Source organism: Sciurus carolinensis, chromosome 8 (genome assembly GCF_902686445.1).
Source record: "Sciurus carolinensis chromosome 8, mSciCar1.2, whole genome shotgun sequence".
Classification (NCBI taxonomy): Eukaryota; Metazoa; Chordata; class Mammalia; order Rodentia; family Sciuridae; genus Sciurus; species Sciurus carolinensis.
The window spans coordinates 4,061,246-4,079,346 of NC_062220.1; the positions used below are offsets into that span (position 1 = coordinate 4,061,246).

At 43.7% G+C, this 18,101-nt stretch overlaps 1 protein-coding gene across 1 annotated transcript in view; it reads right to left on the minus strand.

Moving 5' to 3' along the window:
* Nucleotides 1-18,101, minus strand: part of Dpp6 (dipeptidyl peptidase like 6) — an 872,193-nt gene that overhangs the window by 853,165 nt on the left and 927 nt on the right. The window lies entirely within an intron of this gene.

Consider the following 18,101-nt stretch of genomic DNA (forward strand, 5'->3'; position numbering starts at 1 on the left):
AAGGACCAGATCAGAGAAGTAAAAATTAAGTAAGAGGAACACCTATAGGAATCACGGTACATCATTAAAAGACCTAAGTTACGCACAGTAATAATAGTAACTCAAGGAAAAAAGAAAACAGAAAAAAGGTCCGGAAACAATATTGGAATAAATAATGGATGGAAACTTCCTTAGTCTAAGGAAAAAACATAATATCCAAGAAGAGGACAATGTCCCTGATGAAGGCAACGTAAAGGCCTTCGACAGAACAGAAAACCTGATTCAGCGGCACACTTAAAGGACAATCCACTCCAACCAAAGGCCCTGAAAGGAACAATTAGAGGAGGAAAAGTTTACTGGGGGCTCACGGTTTCAGTCTCAGTCCATAGAAGGCCGGCTCTGTTCCTCGGGGCTGGAGGGGATGCAGGACACGTGGAGTGGACAGCACCAGGGAGCAGGGCACCAGGAGGCAGAGAGGACCCCGCTTTCAGATGCCCACCTCCTCCAGCCATGGCCCCCTCGGCCGCGTCCCTGGGGGTGAGCCTTTGGGGCATATGTTCTGTCCTTGATGAGCAGAGCCCTCTCCCCGCTCCCTGGTGTGATGTCTTGAGCCCCTTTTCTCCACCACCCTCTTCCACCGTGACGTTCGACGTCACCTCAAGCCCCATGGAATGGAGTGGTCACTACAGACTGACACCTCTGAAACAGGGAGCCCTCCAACAGACATTTCCTCCTAAACTGCTCTCTTCAGGTCTTTTGGTCACAGCAATAAAAACCTGACTGAACAAGTGGGATTAGACCCTGGGATGGCTGCACATCCACACCCCAGTAAATGCTGCACGCTGCAGTCACAGGACACGGACAGAGTCGCAGTCACCTCGTTAGCTGCAGAAAAAGCATATGATGGAATCAAATCCATTCATGAAAAAAATTCAACAAATTATGTGTAAATGAATGTTCTTTAACAAAACAGAAGTCATATATAATAAGCCTGCAGCTCACATCAAATCACTGAAGAAACACTGGGATCCTTTCTTCTGAGATCAGTAACAAGGCAAAGATGTCATTCTATTCTCCCGTCTCTTAAATCTAAATTAAGTTTAACTCGTACGGGAAATTGCCCTGTGATGTTTTAAGACATATACACTGTGTAAAGTTGAAGTCAGTTATGCACATCTATTTACTCAAACAGGTGAGTTCCTTTAGGGCGCAAACATTCCAGTCTTTTCTTCCAGCTCTCTGAGACACGCAGTGCATCGTTCTTGCCTGTGGTCTCCCTGGTGTTCAATGGGACACCAGAATGTCTTGCTCCAACCTAACTGCCTTGACTCCCCCTGATCCACCTCTCCACCCCTCTCCAGCCCGTGATACCCACCCTGCTACTCTCAACTTCTGCAGGATCAGATTTCTTAGGTTTCACATGAGTGTGATCAGAGTCCTATGCCTGGCTATCTCACAGAAGAGAAGGGTCCCCCCTCTACCTACGCTGGCACAAATGATTGTGTGTGAGCACAGAGCTGGAAGTCCTTGATAGAATAAAGCAAAAGAAAGAAATAACAGGCAACCAATTAGAAAAAGAAGACATGAAATGTCTGTCGCTGGCTGGCAACAGGATCTCATATACACAAAGTCCCAAAGATTCCCCAAAACAGTTAGAATTGATTTTTAAAATTCAGTAGAGTTGCAGGATACAAAGTCCACCTGCACAAATCAGTATCATTTCTCTATACTTAAATGAACTTTCTGGAAAGAAAACCAAGAGAACAATCCCACTGACAGTAGCTACAAAAAAAGAAAATACTTAGAAATAAGTTCAGCCAAGGAGGTGCAAGGCCCGTGCATGAAAACTGTAAAACTCTAGTGAAAGGAACTGAAGAAGACACAAGTAGATGGAAAGACCACCTGCCTTCATGGACGGGCAGAATTCATTGTTAAAATGTCCATGCTACTCAAAATAACCTACTGAGTCAAGGCAACCCTTTCAGAATTCCAGTGCTATTTTTCAGAGACACAGTAAAACGGTGGAAGAACAGAATGGAAACTTTAGCAGCTAAAGAGCTGACAGGCTGTGATTCTGCTGCTGACACACGGCAGCCTTGCAGCAGCTATCAGGTCCTTGTAACAAGATGGCCACAGTGACAAAAGCAGAAACAAAGTAGCGGGGACAGAAGAATCCCCCTCAGGCTCAGTGCAGTAAAAGTCCCCAAGCTGGGTGACCTCAGCAGCTGGCAAGCTCGCACCGGTGTGAACAATGTAGGATGCACCCTCTGATAGATTTGCACCAGCCCCCTTGCCTCGACAAACCCAAGACTTGCGTATGTTTAAACATACAAGCCCTGCTCTCTTGGGGCTCAGGCTTTGGGAATTATCTCTCTGGCCTTGGCACTGCTAATAAAGTGTTGCTTCCAGATCTTGGTGTCCTGATCCTCATTTCCTGCTACAAAAATATCCTAAAACGTATACAGGGCCACAAAACCCCCTGAACAGCCAAGGCAATCATGAGCAAAAAGAACAATACTGCAGGCATCACATACCTAATTTAAAATTATGCTATGAAGCAACACTAATTAAAACAGCATGGTAATGACATAATAATAGACACATCACCAATGGAAGATAGCTGAGAGCTCAGAAATGAACCCACACACTTGCAGCCAATTGGTTTTCTAGAATGGGAAAGGACAGTCTCTTCAATAAATAATGTCAGTAAAACTGAATATCCATATGCAAGAGAATAGAAAAACCAACTCACAAGGATTAAAGACTTCAAACTCAAGAGCTGCAACCGTGTATAAACTATTTGAAGAAAACGCAGGAGATAAAACAACCTAACACTGGCCTGGGCAATGATGTTTTAGATTTGATCCCCAAAGCACAGACAAGAAAAAGCAGTAATAGACCAATGGTATTACCCGTGAACAAAAAGCCCCTGCGCAGTCAAGGAAGCAGCAAGCAGCATGCGGAGTGACCTATGGACAGGAGGAAGAGCCCACGGCCCACGCTTCTGAGGAGGGATTGATCTCCAAGAGACGTAAGGAAATCCACCAAGTCAACAGCAAGTGAACCACCCAACTCGGCAATGACAAGGCACCTGCACAGACATTTCTAAAGGGAAGACATGCGAATCACGAACAGAAACATGAAGAAAACTCTCGACATCACTCACCGTGGGGACTGCCAATCAAACCCAAAATAAAATACCTCTTCGCACGTGTCAAAGAGTGCTGTCAAAAGGCAAAAGATAACAAGCGTTGGTGTGGACGTGGAAAATGGCCAGGAATGTAAATTATTACAGACACTAAGGAAAACAGTATGGAGATGCCTCAGAAAATTATAGACAGAATCTCCCTATGATTCAGCAATCCCACATTTGGGTGTTTATTGAAAAGATCTGAAATCAGTACGTGGCAGAGATGCCCTCTGGTGTCCACCACAGCACTCTCCACAAGAGCCGTGATGTGGCATCAACCAAGTTGTCCATCAGTGGATGGGGACAAAGAAAACGTGTCGGGTCCACACAATGGAATACTACACAGCCTTTAAAGGGGAGGCATTCTGCTATTCGTGACAACATGGACAAACATGGCAGAGAGTGTGCTAAGAGAAATAAGCCAGGCACTGAAAAGCAAATACCCATGTCCTTTACTTTCATGTGGAATCCAAAACTGTTCAACTCACAGCAGGAGAGCAGAGTCTGGGGCAGGGAGGACGTGGGAGGACAGTTGGGGGTGCTAGCAACGTGTGAGGGGGGGGGTAAGCTTGACTTTTTCAAATCAATTACACAGTGATGAATACAGCTAAACACTGAGCAGTGTGTATATTTCAATATTACTGAGCAAGTAAACTTCAGTTCTTCTCATAACAAAAATACTGAATAGTCGAGGTGATTGATATGTTCTTAGCTAGATTTAATCATTCCACATTGTATCAAAAAACATAACATCACTTTATATCCCATAAATACATACAACTATAATTTGGCAATACATTTTTTAATTAAGAGAAGTAAATATTTAAAGTACTATAAAATAACTGTCTATTAAAACTTACAGTTCCCCGATTGCCAAGACTCACTGCTATCATTTGGGGAAACGGAAACGGTTTGCACCTCAGCTTCAGCCTGCACGCTCCTGTGAAGGCAGCACTCACAGTTATGGGGACAGTAGGCCAAGCGTCCATATTTCCCATGGGAACTAGATCCACTGCTTCCTCAGAGCAACCACAACCCATAGCTTGGAGTCATTCACCTTTAACACCCTGTTCCCTGGCTCCTCTGTGCAGACCCCAACTCGCTAATAAAAGTTGGAGTTTCTTGTTTTCTTTTTTTTCAGTTTAAAGAACAGTAAAGCGTGGAGCCCAAGCTCATGAGGTCTATGAACAACACCAGTCCTGAGCAAATTACCAGGAGGACCCCTGGGTTGGCCAAGCACAGGCTAGTGCCTGCTGATAAAAGATCATTATTTATGCATTTTCCGTTTGAACCATAGAAATCTGCACACAATTCTCTCATTTCCTTAGTTAAAAAAATAAAAAAACAGGAAAAATAAGAACTTTTCTGTCTCTCTCAGGGGCTGCTGCGAGGATGAAGTAAGTAACACTAAAGAAGAAGTGGTCGGCGTGGAAGGCTGGAGAGAGGAGCGTCAAGCTTGCTGCTCTTCATTTCAGCCCCTCCTGGCCTCCGGGTTCCCTGGAGTCACCGTGTGAGCTCAGGCCAGGCTCCTTCTCATGCCTCTGCATACGTTCCTGTTCCTTCTGTCTCTTATGCCTATTTTATGTTAAGATCAGGATTTCTGAATGAAAAGGGATATATAAGATTTTCTTAGTGACTTCCATTTCTGGTCAAAGTGAATAAAGGGGCAGACTGATTCCCCTCCTGAAAAGTGGAAATCCGGACCCGTGTCAGACAAGCCTTCCAGGTAAGGAAGCCGCGGGTTACTGCTGACCTCAGCTGGCTGCCCGCTGAGCTCCAGGTCACTGAACAACAGAACCCAGAGGGAGCCCAGGTGATTCCCTGGACTAAAGAGAAGGAGCCGGTCTGGGCAGAACAATGCAGTTCACGGTTCGCCGCTAGGGGGCGCGAGAGAGGGCACGGCAGGAAGGACAGGCGCTCTGGAGGCTTGCCAGGGGTCGCTGGCAAGGACAGCTCCATTCGCAACAGCACACCCGAGGAAACGCCTAAGCAGGCACGGCACCGCCTGAGGGACTGGGGAGGACCCGGACACGCAGGGCAGGACACAGTACCTTCCACACGGCCAGTCTACGCAGTGGGAGGACCCAGAGACACTGGGGTGCACTGAAGGGGCATAATCGGCACATTTTTGGTTCCAAGCAATAAATCTTTTATTTTTTAACTTATTCTTTGTAGTTGTAGATGGACAGAATGAATACCTTTATTTTATTTATGTTTAATGTGGACCTTCACTTAGTCCTTCAGACCCTCCTTTTTTAAAAAACACATAAGGTTTTAGCTGTGGATGGACCTTTATTTTTATTTATTTACTTATATGTGATGCCAAGAATGCTAGGCAAGCGCTCTGCCACTGAGCTATTGCCCCAGCCCCTCCATGGAATAAAGGAAGATCTGAAGGACTCAAATCACAGGTTGAGTGTGCCTGATTCAAAATATTTAGGATCACAAGTGTTTCAGATTTAGGGTTTTTGATTGTGCAATATTTTCATAGACTTTTATCAGGTAAACATCCTAATCTGAAAATCCAAAATCCTAATGTCCTAAAACCTGAAACATTTTGATTATTGTAACTGTGTTTAAAACATTCCAGACTTTGCAACATTTTAGGTTTCAGATATTTTAGATTAGGAGCACTCAACCTGTATTTCCAAGTGACTTAAATGAGTTACAGAAAGCAATCCTTGGAATATGTACAGGAATACTGAAATATTCAGCATGTGCAAGGAAAACGGACCACCAAATCTGGCATCTGAGTAAACATCACCAGGCCTGCAGAGGAGGGTCACACAGATTTAGTTAAGGGCGAATCTATCTACTGAAGCTGACTCAGAACTGATCCAGGTTTTAAAATCAACAAATATGAGCATAAGAGTTACTACAGTTGTCCTTCATACAAACAAGTCAAGTGAAAATGTGGACCATATTAAGACCCACATTGAAATTCTACAGAGAAAAAGAATTAGGTGTGAGATAAAAGACGCTGGCTAGGATCAACAACAAATTAGTCATGGCAGAAGAAAATGCGAGTGAACTTGAAGAAATAAGAATGCAAATAATTCAAAACGAAATAAAGGAAACAGAATTGCAAAAATTCAACAAAACATCAGTGATAACAAAAGTCCAGCAGCTTAGTGTGCAAGTACTTGGAACCTTGGAAGGAGAGGATAGGTGTGAGTGGAAAAGAATTTGAAGAAATGCCCTCAAATTCCCAAAATTGTTGAAAAAGATAGACCCATGGTTGTAAGAATCTCATTAAACCTCATGCTCAAGAAAAATAAGGAAAATCACACACAAGGCACACAGCAACCAAATTATCTAAACCATGGATAAAGAGAAAATCTTAAAAGCACCTAGAGAAAAGAATCTTGCTTTGTACAAAAGAAGAAAGATAAAGATGGCAGAACACTTATCATTATTGACAATATAAGCCACATGTCAGCAGAACCACATCTTTAAAGTCCTGAAAGATAATTCTGTTGACCTAGAATTTTACAGTAAGTGAAGATGTCTTCTAAAAATGAAAGTATATGAAAGATTTCAGATAAATGTGGTGAGAATCTACAAGTGGCAGATCCCTGCTATACAAAATGTTGAAAGAAGTACATCAAAGAAAATTTACATGTAAATATGGATCTACAGTGGATCCAAAATTTTACATGTAAATATGGATCTACAGTTCTCAACAGTGGGTGACTTTGCCTCTCAAAAGACACTTGGCCATACCAGGATATGTTTTGAGTTGTCACGACTGGGGGATACAACATCTCTATCCAGTGGATAGAGGTCAGGATGCCAATCAGGCTACAAAGCACAGCCGATTCTCCTCCCGAACACACACTCAACAAATTATCTGGCCCCATGTGGAATCCCTGATTCATGGAAAAGAGCAAAGGACACTGGGAATGGCAACCAAACATATACAATGATTTTCTTGTTAATCTGATTAAAAGAAAACTGTTTAAATAAGGTATGTAGTTATTTACATGCAAGGCTATGTAGTGACTAGCAAAAGTAGAAGTAAAATGCACAAAGGCAGTAACATGAAATTAGGGAGGAAAAGGGGATCTACTGCTGTAAGGTTCTTATGTTATAGGTGAAGTACTATGATATCACGAAGTCCAACCGTGCAAGTTAGAGAGGTATTCTACACAGCCTGAAACAACTATAAATTAGCAAAAGAAGATTATAGTTAACAAGCAAATGATGGAAATGAAATCAGAAAAAGTCCTTCATCCACATGTAGATAGATAAAAAGGAAAGGGGGTTAAATAACAGATGAGACTAATAGAAAACAAAGAGCAAGAACAGAACTGTATCAATAAAAACATTAAATGTAAATGATCTAAAATCCCAAACAAGGGCAGAGATTGTCAGACTGGGAAAAAAACAAACATATGCCCCCTACAAGAAATGCCCTTTAAATATACAGACACAAATAAGTAGAAAGTAAAAGGATGGAAAGATATATACCATGCTAACAATCAAAAGCAGCTGAATATCTATATTAAGTTCAGTTTCAATGCAAATGATATTACCAGCAATAAAGTCATTTTATAAGACAAAGTAATCAATGTACCAAAAGGCAGAAATATTACAGACATTTATAAAAATATTGATATGGTCTCACTGAAAACAAAAGAAAAAAAAACCTTAGAAACTAGTAAAAAAAGTACAGGAGAAAGACAAATTCGTGATTCCAGTTAGAGATTTCAATAGTCCTTTCTCAATTTACAGAATAAGTAGGAAGACAAGTCATATAACGGTAAAAGACTTGAACAAGGCTACTCCCATCTAGATGGGATTAACATTTTGAGGCATCCCAGTGAATACCAGTAGAACACACAATTTTCAAGTATTCTGGAACATTTACCAAGACAGACCACATTCTGAGCCATAAAACAAGTCTTAGTAAATTTAAAAATATGCAAATCATACCAGTTTGTTTTCTGATCACAAGGATATTAAATTAGCAATAAAAAAAAGCAAGATCTCTGGAGATTTCAAATTATTTGGAAACCACTCAACATTTGTATGTGACTCACAGGTCAAAAAAGAAATGCAAAGTGAAATCAGAAATCATTTTGGACTGACTTCAAGTGAAAACACAACAGCAGAATTTGTCACAAAAGCAAAATTTGTCACTAAAGCACTACTTGTTGTGGAATTTGTCATGCTAAATATACCTATTAGAAAGGAAAGCTTAAATCAATGCTGCTGCTCTCACTTTAGAAAAGTAGGAAAGAGCAGTAAATTGAACTTGAAATAAAGTAATAGAAACATTAAAATCAGAGCAAAATTAATAATAGAGGGAAGGAAAACAACTCACAGAGAACAAGGAAATCACAAGTTAATTCTTTGAGGACATCTATGAAAAAGCTGATTCTGGCCAGACTAGCATTACCCAAGGTTCCTTCTAGAATTTTCAGTCCGGTTTAACATCCATATTCATGATCCACTTGAGACAATATTTTCAGATGGTGGTGGGAGTGAAGCTTATTTTTCCTGCACGTAAATATCCACAATGTAACATTCTGTTCACAAAAGCCACAAAGAGATCAAGCCACAAGACCTCTTTAAAATCGTATAAATCACAAATATGATAAAGGAATTTACAAAGAACCCTCAACTCCGTAAAATGCGAGCAACCCACTTAATTTATTGGTTTTTCTTTTTTCTTTTTTTTTTTTTTCAGCAAAAAGCACATGAGGCTAGCAAATGGGCAGGTGTAAACCTCACTAGCCACTAGAATAATCCAAGTCTACACTGCAACAGTGCAAACCCAATCCTAGCGGAGACTGAGCCTTCTGAGCATCAGCAAGGATTTGGAGGGACTGGCAGCCTCGCACACCGTGGGCAAGATGGAAAATTTAAAAACCTTGTGGCAAATAGTTTGACAGAGTAAATGTTAGAGTTAAGCACACCTACTGTGTGACTCATACTCCACTCCTAGACACCCACCTGCCTAAGTGCAGTGTGCGCTATCTGTGACGGGCTCGTACGTGAATGCTCACGACAGTCACCAGCTACGTCCAAAAGGCAGAAGTGCCCGAATGCCCGTGACAGCCAGACACTGGGTGCGAGAAACCCACCATCACCGGTGACTCGGTGGCAAAAGAGTGAACTATGGATACATGTCACAATGGGGATGAATCCCAAAATAATGACAGTCAGTGAGAGCTGGCATACAAGCATGGACACATGAGTTCCTATTTCCGTTCATAAGAAATGTGGGGACGGAGCAGCGAGGGGAGGGTGAGGGGGACACTTGGACACTTGCTGGGAAAGAGGCCTCAGTTCATCATGTGCACGCGCGTGTGTAAACAGCCACCCAGGTCCACCCATGCAGTTATGACTCAGTGCAGGCCTTACACATGATCTGCCAGGACCTTAAACCTGTTTCATAAGCCAAGCTGGTGATTACCAATTTGCAGGGAGAGTCTTGTTTTGAAGCCACGAACTGTGAACTTAATTAACTTATAAAATTATGCAATGAGTCTGATACTCATTAAAAGTGAAAAACAGCAAGCAAGGGCCGCTGAGAAGAACAGCCCAGCTGCTGGATGCCTTTCCCTGAGGACTTGCCAGGGTCACTGCTATTACAACAAGTCTGAAGGTCGCCCGGCCTTGGTTCTGTGTGAAGGTATTTACCGTGGGACTGTCTTGCCGTCTATGCCCAGCAGGCTTCATGATGTCGGTAGCTTTGCTTACGGCTCCTTCTAGAGCTGGAACATCATAAAGGGGCATGTCCTCAGCCCTCAGGTGGGCAAAGGCCCAGAGAGGCAGCCGGTGCCCATCAGCGGGCACAGCGAACACTGGGTCTAGTGGACTATCCCTTCCTTCCATGTCTTCACCCCACTCCCACATGACCCTCGGGGGTGAGCCTCTCCCCGTCTGAGCGTGTGCAGTTACCAGGGCTTGCGAAGGCCAGGAAACAGGAAGCTGCTCGGCTGGGGGCCCCTGTGTCAGACGTAACTGTAAGTTGCTGCGATGTCTACGTGTCTTATAATTTCTCAGTATCATGCTTAAATTTTTCATTAGAAAAGGAAGACACAGATACAGAAAGAACACACACATTCTACACAGTGTATCTCTGATACATGGAAATGATAAAACTTTTGAAAGCCTCAAAAATGTGGGACAAAGATGAGTGAGGAGTTACATAATTTCCTGACTGTTGACTCACCACAGGTTGCTAGGACCAAATCCTAGAGAGCATCAGATTTGGTGGTCCTTAAAATCCCAGATCGCTATCTCCATGATAGAGTAGGTGCGAGAGGACTCCTTGGAACCCACAGGAGATTTGATCCGGGAACAAATATAAAAATATAAAAATCCTCAGTCGCCCAGGTCCCTACTCTACCCAGACTAAAATGGTGCAGTATTTGCACATGATCTACACACATCCTCCCATATACTTTAAATTGTGTCTAGATGACTTATATAAAACAGACCAAATACTATGTAAATAGTTGTTTTAAAGTACCATTTTTAAAAAGTACCGTAAAAAATCTGTAAATGTTCAGATAAGCTGCATTTTTCCAAATAATTTTGATCCACAGTCGGTTGAATCCATGAATATGGAGCCAATGAATAGGGAAGACCAACTGTAGTGCCTTTGAAGTACAACTTTTTGCTTAAAAAAGTAATCCAAGAAATGAAACCAGAAAAACAATTACTACTCATTTACTGCTTTCTATTCCTGGAAATTAACTTATGCATGAGTTTATATTCATTTTATGTATTTTACTCTAAAAACAAGGACAATTAAAAATTTTAAAACCAATAAAATGTAAAACCAAAATATCATAAATAGATTTTCACTAATATCCTGGAAGTCATTAAAGCAATTTATGTTTTATGCATTACATTAAACTTTCTAAAAACCTTCAAGATGATTTAAGTTCTGGGTAGTAAAATGAATTTACATTTTTTATTTATACGGGTGCCTTTTTCTACTTCTTTTGGAAGTAACCAACCAAACAAGAAAATTTCTCATTTACCATGCAGAACAACAGTGGGTGAGAGAAACTGGATTGGACACATCCTTCCAGCAGGAAGAACTGGTGCAGTGACCTTCGGGCTAGTTCACCGACCTGCGTGGAGCCCGAGTGTACGTGGGAGGTGGCCCCGACTCTGCTGACGTGGAGAAGAGACCCGGGAAGCAGCCTGCGGCAACAGAAAGTGCCACAGACCAGGGATCAGGGGATGAGGATTCAAGCCTTGGCTCTCTCATTAACCCGCTTGGTTTTCGTTGGATCTCAGTTTTTATGAAATGAAGGGACTGAAAGAAATGACCCCTGAGGTTAGATACTGGTTCTAAATGTGAAATTTAGGGATGGAGGATTCTGTCGCAGGGATGGAGGATTCTGTCGCGCAGGATAAACCAGACACTACCATAGAGGGTGACAGGGCGGAGCGGGCAGGATCGGGGAACCTGGGAGCTCAGAAGGGAAGGCAGGCTCAGAGACGGGTGGGTGCGGGCTGAGCGCAGGTCTCAACACCAACACCACACGGGAGAAGAGCCCTGCGCCCACGGGCGGGGGAACCTCCTGAGGGACGCCCGCTCTGTGGCATGCTCTGGCCCAGGGCAGTGGTTCTGGGGCTGCGTGTGTGAGGAAGGAGACAGGCAAGAAGGGCGCCCTGCTATGTCACGGCTGCCATCATTAAAGTCACAAGCTCAGGGAGCCTGTCTTGGCCCTGGTGGCCTGGGGGCCAGGGGCTTGCTCAGTCATTTGTGGGAGGGTGTCCCACAGAAGGGGAGCCCATGACTGAACTGGGTCTGAAAACTGAAAAGCTGTGGGAAGAAGAGGAGGTGCGTAGCTCCAAAGCACGGACCAAGGACAAGTGTGGAAAGGGGTGAAAGGCCCAGGAAGCGTAGCTCTGCCGATGTGGAGGCAGCAGGAGTGCCAGGGAACGCAGGAGGAGGTATCCTGGGGAGAGGGAGGACAGGGTCAGAGGTCCTGTTAATAAGAGGGGAAGGAACAAGTGGAAGCCATTAGCCTTATCAAGTTGTAATTGGTTAAAAATGTGCATTTGCAGAATATAACACGTCAGGAGAATGAAGGCAGGCGGGAACAGAAAGATGACAGGCGAGGACATGAAGATGGGACGGAGCTCAGGTCAAAGGACAGACAGACCCACGGAGATCTGGACAGACGGGCAGGGCAGCAGATCAGCAGTATCGGAGGAGAGAGGAGGTTCACCGTTCTTTCCTGGACATGGCAGCCGTGGGCATGAGCGGTACATTTGACTGAAAACCTTGGGAAAAAAGAGCAGACTGTTTAGCTATGGTAGAGATTGACAGCCCTGATTCCAGACCTGGGAAGATGAGCTCTGCACAGCTGATCTGAGCCCTGGGCTCTGGGCTTCCTGGTGAAGGAAACAGGGAGCTCCAGGCCAGTGGTGCCTGGGTGAAGCTCCTGCTGAACATTCACACTGGCGCGCTCACTCTTCAAGCACGATCCGATCAAAATGCTGGAAGTCCTGGACAGGAATCCCAGGTCGGCAGCTACTGGAGAGAAGAGCACCCCGGCAACTGCAGCAGAAAACGCAGTTGACACAGACCGACTCCAGGATGACTCAGTTGCTAGAATTATTACACAAAGATTTTTAAAGTGGCTATCATAACAAGTCCCTTAAGTAAAGGAAAAAGAACTGTAATCCCAGAGATTCGGGAGGCTGAGGCAAGAGGATCAAAAATTCAAGGCCAGCCTCAGCAACTTAGTGAAAACCTCAGAAATTTAGGGAGGCTCTTTCTCAATTAAAAAAAATAAATAAACATAAAGGGCTGGGGTTGTAGCTTAAATTAAAATATTTTTTAATTGTAGATGGACACGATACCTTTATTTTATTTATTTATTTTCATGTGATGCTGAGGATCAAACCCAGTGCTTCACACGTCAGGTGAGCGCTCTACCACTGAGCCACAACTCCAGCCCTGTAGCTTAAATTTTTCAAAGTTAAATAAAAAGGGCTGGGTATGTATCTCAGTGGTAAAGTGCCCCTGGGTTCAATCCCTACTACCAAAATAAATAAATGTTTAAAAAGGTAAAAGATACTCATGGTAAGTGAAAACTAGCAAATTCAAGCAAGAAAATAAAACATGATAAAAGAACAAAGTTGAAATTCTAGAATTAAAGCAATATCTGAAATAAACCTCGGAATGTGCAAACAGCTAACTGGAGGAGACAAAAGTCACTGAATTCGAAGATAAAGGATCAGAAATTGTATCCAAAGAAGATAGAAAAACAACTGGCCAAAAATGAGGAGTCTCAGAGGCCTATAGATTATAAACTTTCTAACATATATAATCGTCATCCCGACAGATTAAGGACAAAACAAAAACAAAAACAAAAACAGGCGATGGCTGCCAATCCCCAAATAAGGTACACTTGAAGATTTCAGATGCTCTTTGGACTCCTTGCAGGACACACAAGACCACAGCCAGGCACACGGTCATCAACGACTGGAAACCAAAGACAACGGGAAGATCCTGAGGCAGGTGGAGAAGGACGGCACCTGGCAGGTACGGGAGAAGGCCTCCAACACTTCCCTCTCCCTCGGGACACCGCCACCTCGCGTGGGACACCATCGCTGAAGTGCTGAAGGGGAACAAAACCCTGCCAACTCAGAACTGTTACCCAGAAAGTTAAAAAAAACGCTTTCAGACTGAAAACAAAATAAAAATGCAGGTGGGGCTTGCTCGTATGGCCTCACGAGGTGCCTTCGCACTGTACCCAAGTGGCTGCCAGGGTACAGTTTTTCCCTCAATGTCCTCACGGGGGAACTGGCCGAGGAGTGAGGCGCAAGGCCGCAGCCCTACCTCTGCTGCTCGGTCTGGGGTGAAGCAGCTCTGGAAGTGCAAAGGGAGAGACTCAGAAAGTTCTCGGCCAGAATGCCACCAGAGCTGGCCAGAGTGGCAGGCCCTGGGCAGCAAGCCTGGCCCTGCAGAAAATGCCCCTGGTGGTCACGGGCCAGCTTTAAACAGAACCTCCTGGTGGGTTTTTTTTCTTTTTAACCACATGAGCCTGTAAAGGAAGCACCAGTGTTCTGGCAATTCATGGGTGGAAAGTCATGTTCTGTCCCCGAAACTGCAAGTCGGGTGATGGGCATTGGCTGACCTCCTGCCCATTCCAGGAACCCGGATGTGTTACCAGGACACAGAAATTACGAGTCACGCCACTTATCAGAGAAGCTCCTGGGGACCCCTCCATCCCCCCGGAGCTGCAGCAGCTCAGTGGAGACAGAACCACAGAAAGCGAGCTCCGCGTCTGAGGGGTAGTGGAAACGGCGAAGGTCCCGTGGCAAACCGACACAGTCCTGCTTTGCTCTAAGACAAGGGAAGGGTAGGACGGAACTAGAGAGCCATGTTAAACATCCACGTCTACAGAGGAGAGTCTTTGATCTTGACCTTCAGGCTGCTGTCCCTCAGTTGAGCATTCCTGAACTGGCAGGATCTCCGCCCAAGCTCAGCTGGAGTTCTCGGAACTCACAGAGGAAAAGGTGCCGAGAGAGCTGTCCTAGTGACCGTCACTGCAGGATGGTCTAAATGAGGTGTCCGTCAGTGGGTATTACAAATGTGTAAATCAATACATGTTAAAATTGTGTAATATGTGTGCATCTGTTATCCCAAGAGATGAAGAACAGGACAGAAAAATATTTAAAGAAATAAGAATGCAGAATCTCCAAATACGGTGAAAGAATTTAAGGTTCCGAGAATTTTACCTTCTGTAGGATAAATAACCCCATGGCTAGGCACATACTAGTCAAATGTGCCAAACTAAAGTGGGAGAGAATTAAAAGAGAAAAGAGCCAACAAGCATAAAATAGGAGTGCTTATAATATCAGACTGTTTGAAGAACTGTAGATAAAATGAAACCCCCAATTATAAGTAATGTAAAGACCTTTTGTGTTACAATTACATAAGGTATACACTGAACTTTTTTCTGAATCTCCAACACCTATGTCCATGCTGGGCATCAAGATCTATCACATGGTGACCTACTGATGGCTTGCTAAATAAAAACACAGTGCTGCATTCTCTCAAGGGTTAGCTAAGATGAAGCATGGACTCCATTCACTTTTTCCAGATCTGCAAAGAGAAATTTAATCAGGACCTTCCTCTTAGGGATCCTTACAGGATCTCTAGCATAGTACCATCTGTCTCACTACAAAGCCCATATTCCTAAGGAATATACCACCCTGCCCATTTTCTGTGGGACCTGCTCCTTAGGAGCAGACTTCCTAGGAAAAGAGGTGACCAAATTAAAAAATAGCTGGTATCCAAACCTTGTGCACCACGCATCACGTAAATGGAAGGGAAAACATGAAGCCCTACCATCTTCCCTGATTTGGGGCGTTCCAGGGTCATGTAATGAAGGCCTCTCTCTCCCTGTGTGGCAGGTCCTGCTATCAGCCCCAAACGTGGATTACGGTAACTGAACTTCACAGCACTTCTGCAGTGAGACCCTACAAGACTTGAACACTGAGGTTAATCTATCCAGGATGACAGCAGTACAGCTGGGTTCTAGAGTCTGAGCTTTGGGCAGCTACTCTAGGTTTCCAGAGACCTGAGAAACCACCTACGATTTGTTGCCTAAGGTAACACATACAACAAGTTACCATACAGAAGTTTCTTTTTCAAACCTGAGACTGAAGAGCCAGCCTCTGCTTGGGCTGGCATTATCTTCACCTGGGCACCTTTGCTCTGCTCAGGAGTAAGTACTTGCAGGCTTCCAGAGCTAACGTTCCAGTCAGATGTTCATACTTTACATTTTCTATGAAACTCAATTTGGGGTCCCTCGCTCAAGAATGGATACCCCTTTGAAGTTTACACAGGAAATGTTATTTATCAGGCGTGGGCAGCACTGTGTCGGTCTAGCCTCAATTATTTGTAGAACAGCCCTGGTTGTTGGCTAGTACTTGATGACCACCAGTCCCTGTGCCCAGCACTATGTCACCACAGCGGGGGACAAGCGGGGGCAGTAAGAGTGTATGTCCTACGGGATATTTTGAATTTACCCACCCCATGTGGCTAGAACTCCTGAGTTTTCTTCCCAGGACAGTGGCTCCTGCCTATACCAGGGTGACAGAGTGGACTGTCACCCTCTGTGGTCCTTAGCAGACTGCCCACATGCAGGAACGAGGAAGCTACAAGGACCTTTTGCTTCTCAGTTCTGAGGTTTGGTATTCAAGGATGAGCCTGGTGGTAAGTGATACACCTAAACGTGGCTAGAGTCCCCCATTGTGTAACCACTGGAAAGAAAGAAAGTGCTTCTCAAGAAATGTCGGCACAAGAACACGTCACAATGACGTGGTGGGTTTAAAACGCTTCAGCAGAAGTCAGCTGAGGAATGAGACAAGACGTGAGCCCAGCCAGAGTCACAGCCTTTCCTCCAGGGAAGATGCCAAACACCAGGTCCCAACAAACTTGTTTCAAACTCCTAATGCAATCGGCCCTCATTTGGGGGGTTGATACTGTAAGGTGTTGCAACCTAACTCTCACAGGATCCTCTGCAATGTAAACTGTCCACCCGCAGCAGCCTGTGTGGCCCTCATTCCCCAGAGCACCCAGGGACACCTGTCTCCCATTGTTTCCATCCTCAACAATGCCACTGCACCACAACAACCTTCAACACAAACCACAAACTTTGAAGGCAAACTACACATTAAGTGGATTCTTCTTTGAGTAAAGGAATTGACCTTTGTTCTCTGAGCTCACGGAGAGCCATGGTCTCACAGTCAGCAATGGTCAGTCACCACAGATTGTAAAGTGCAAGCAAGGAGCTGTGGCTGGAAGTGTGTTAGAGAGAAAGTAAGGACAACTTTTCATTTGGGGTCTTAGTTCTTGGAACTTCATAGGGGCTTATGCTTGCTAAATGAATATTAATGGCGACTGTATATTGAATTAATATAAGTCCATGGACCACGTATTGTTTGGACACCTCATAGATGCCCAGGGCAATCCCTCTCTTTTTAAAAAATATTTTAGATGTTGATAGACCTTTATTTTATTCATTTATTTATATATGGTGCTGAGAATCAAACCCAGTGCCAGGCACATGCTAGGCAAGTGCTGTACCACTGAGCCACAACCCCAGTCCCAATCCCTGACTCTTGACTAACAGGTTCTCCAGTACCTTCTCAATTGTTGGTGTGTGTTTCAACACTTTCCAGAAAGGTTTATTGGTGTCAATACCCTGCAGTCCAATTCTGCCAAGAAGCCACTTTAACACAGGAGCCAAAGGCAGTTTTTAAAAGAAATTACTGTATGATCTGCTGAACTGCACAGATATCTACACTACATAATCACTGATGTGTGAAACTTTATTATTTTTCATTTAAAATCTTATAATGTCAGCTACTACGGATTAAAAAGACATTTCCTATGGATATTAAATAAAGTAAATGTGAAACATGTAACTACTGGAATCATGGTTAATGAGAACAGAGATCAGAGATATGACTTCCTGATTCAAATATTTCATCCAAATCTAATAGCAGAAGGAAACGCTGGATATTATTCAGTTGAAAGTATTCAGTCCTAAATCCTCATCTTACATAACTGTAACAGACCACAAGTTCCTTTATCCATCAGATGGATCCAACATCATTACCCCAACTCCACACAAGCCCCAAAACCTAACAAGTAGATATTAATGAGAACATTTCTATATGCTAATACACATGAATATAAAAATGCAAACGTAAAAATAGGTGTAACTTAAGACAAATAGTAGAGCATAGATTCAGGTTTCATATCTAATGCTAGGTACTTTGTCTTTCGGATTTTTAAAAAATATAAACACTCTAAAATGTTTTAAAAGCACATTGATGCATGTATTGCTGAGTGACTTTCTATGTAAAACCCGGATAAGGAATTTCTCTGCAGTTAACCACCACATACAATCGAACCCGAGATAAGCGGGAAAGA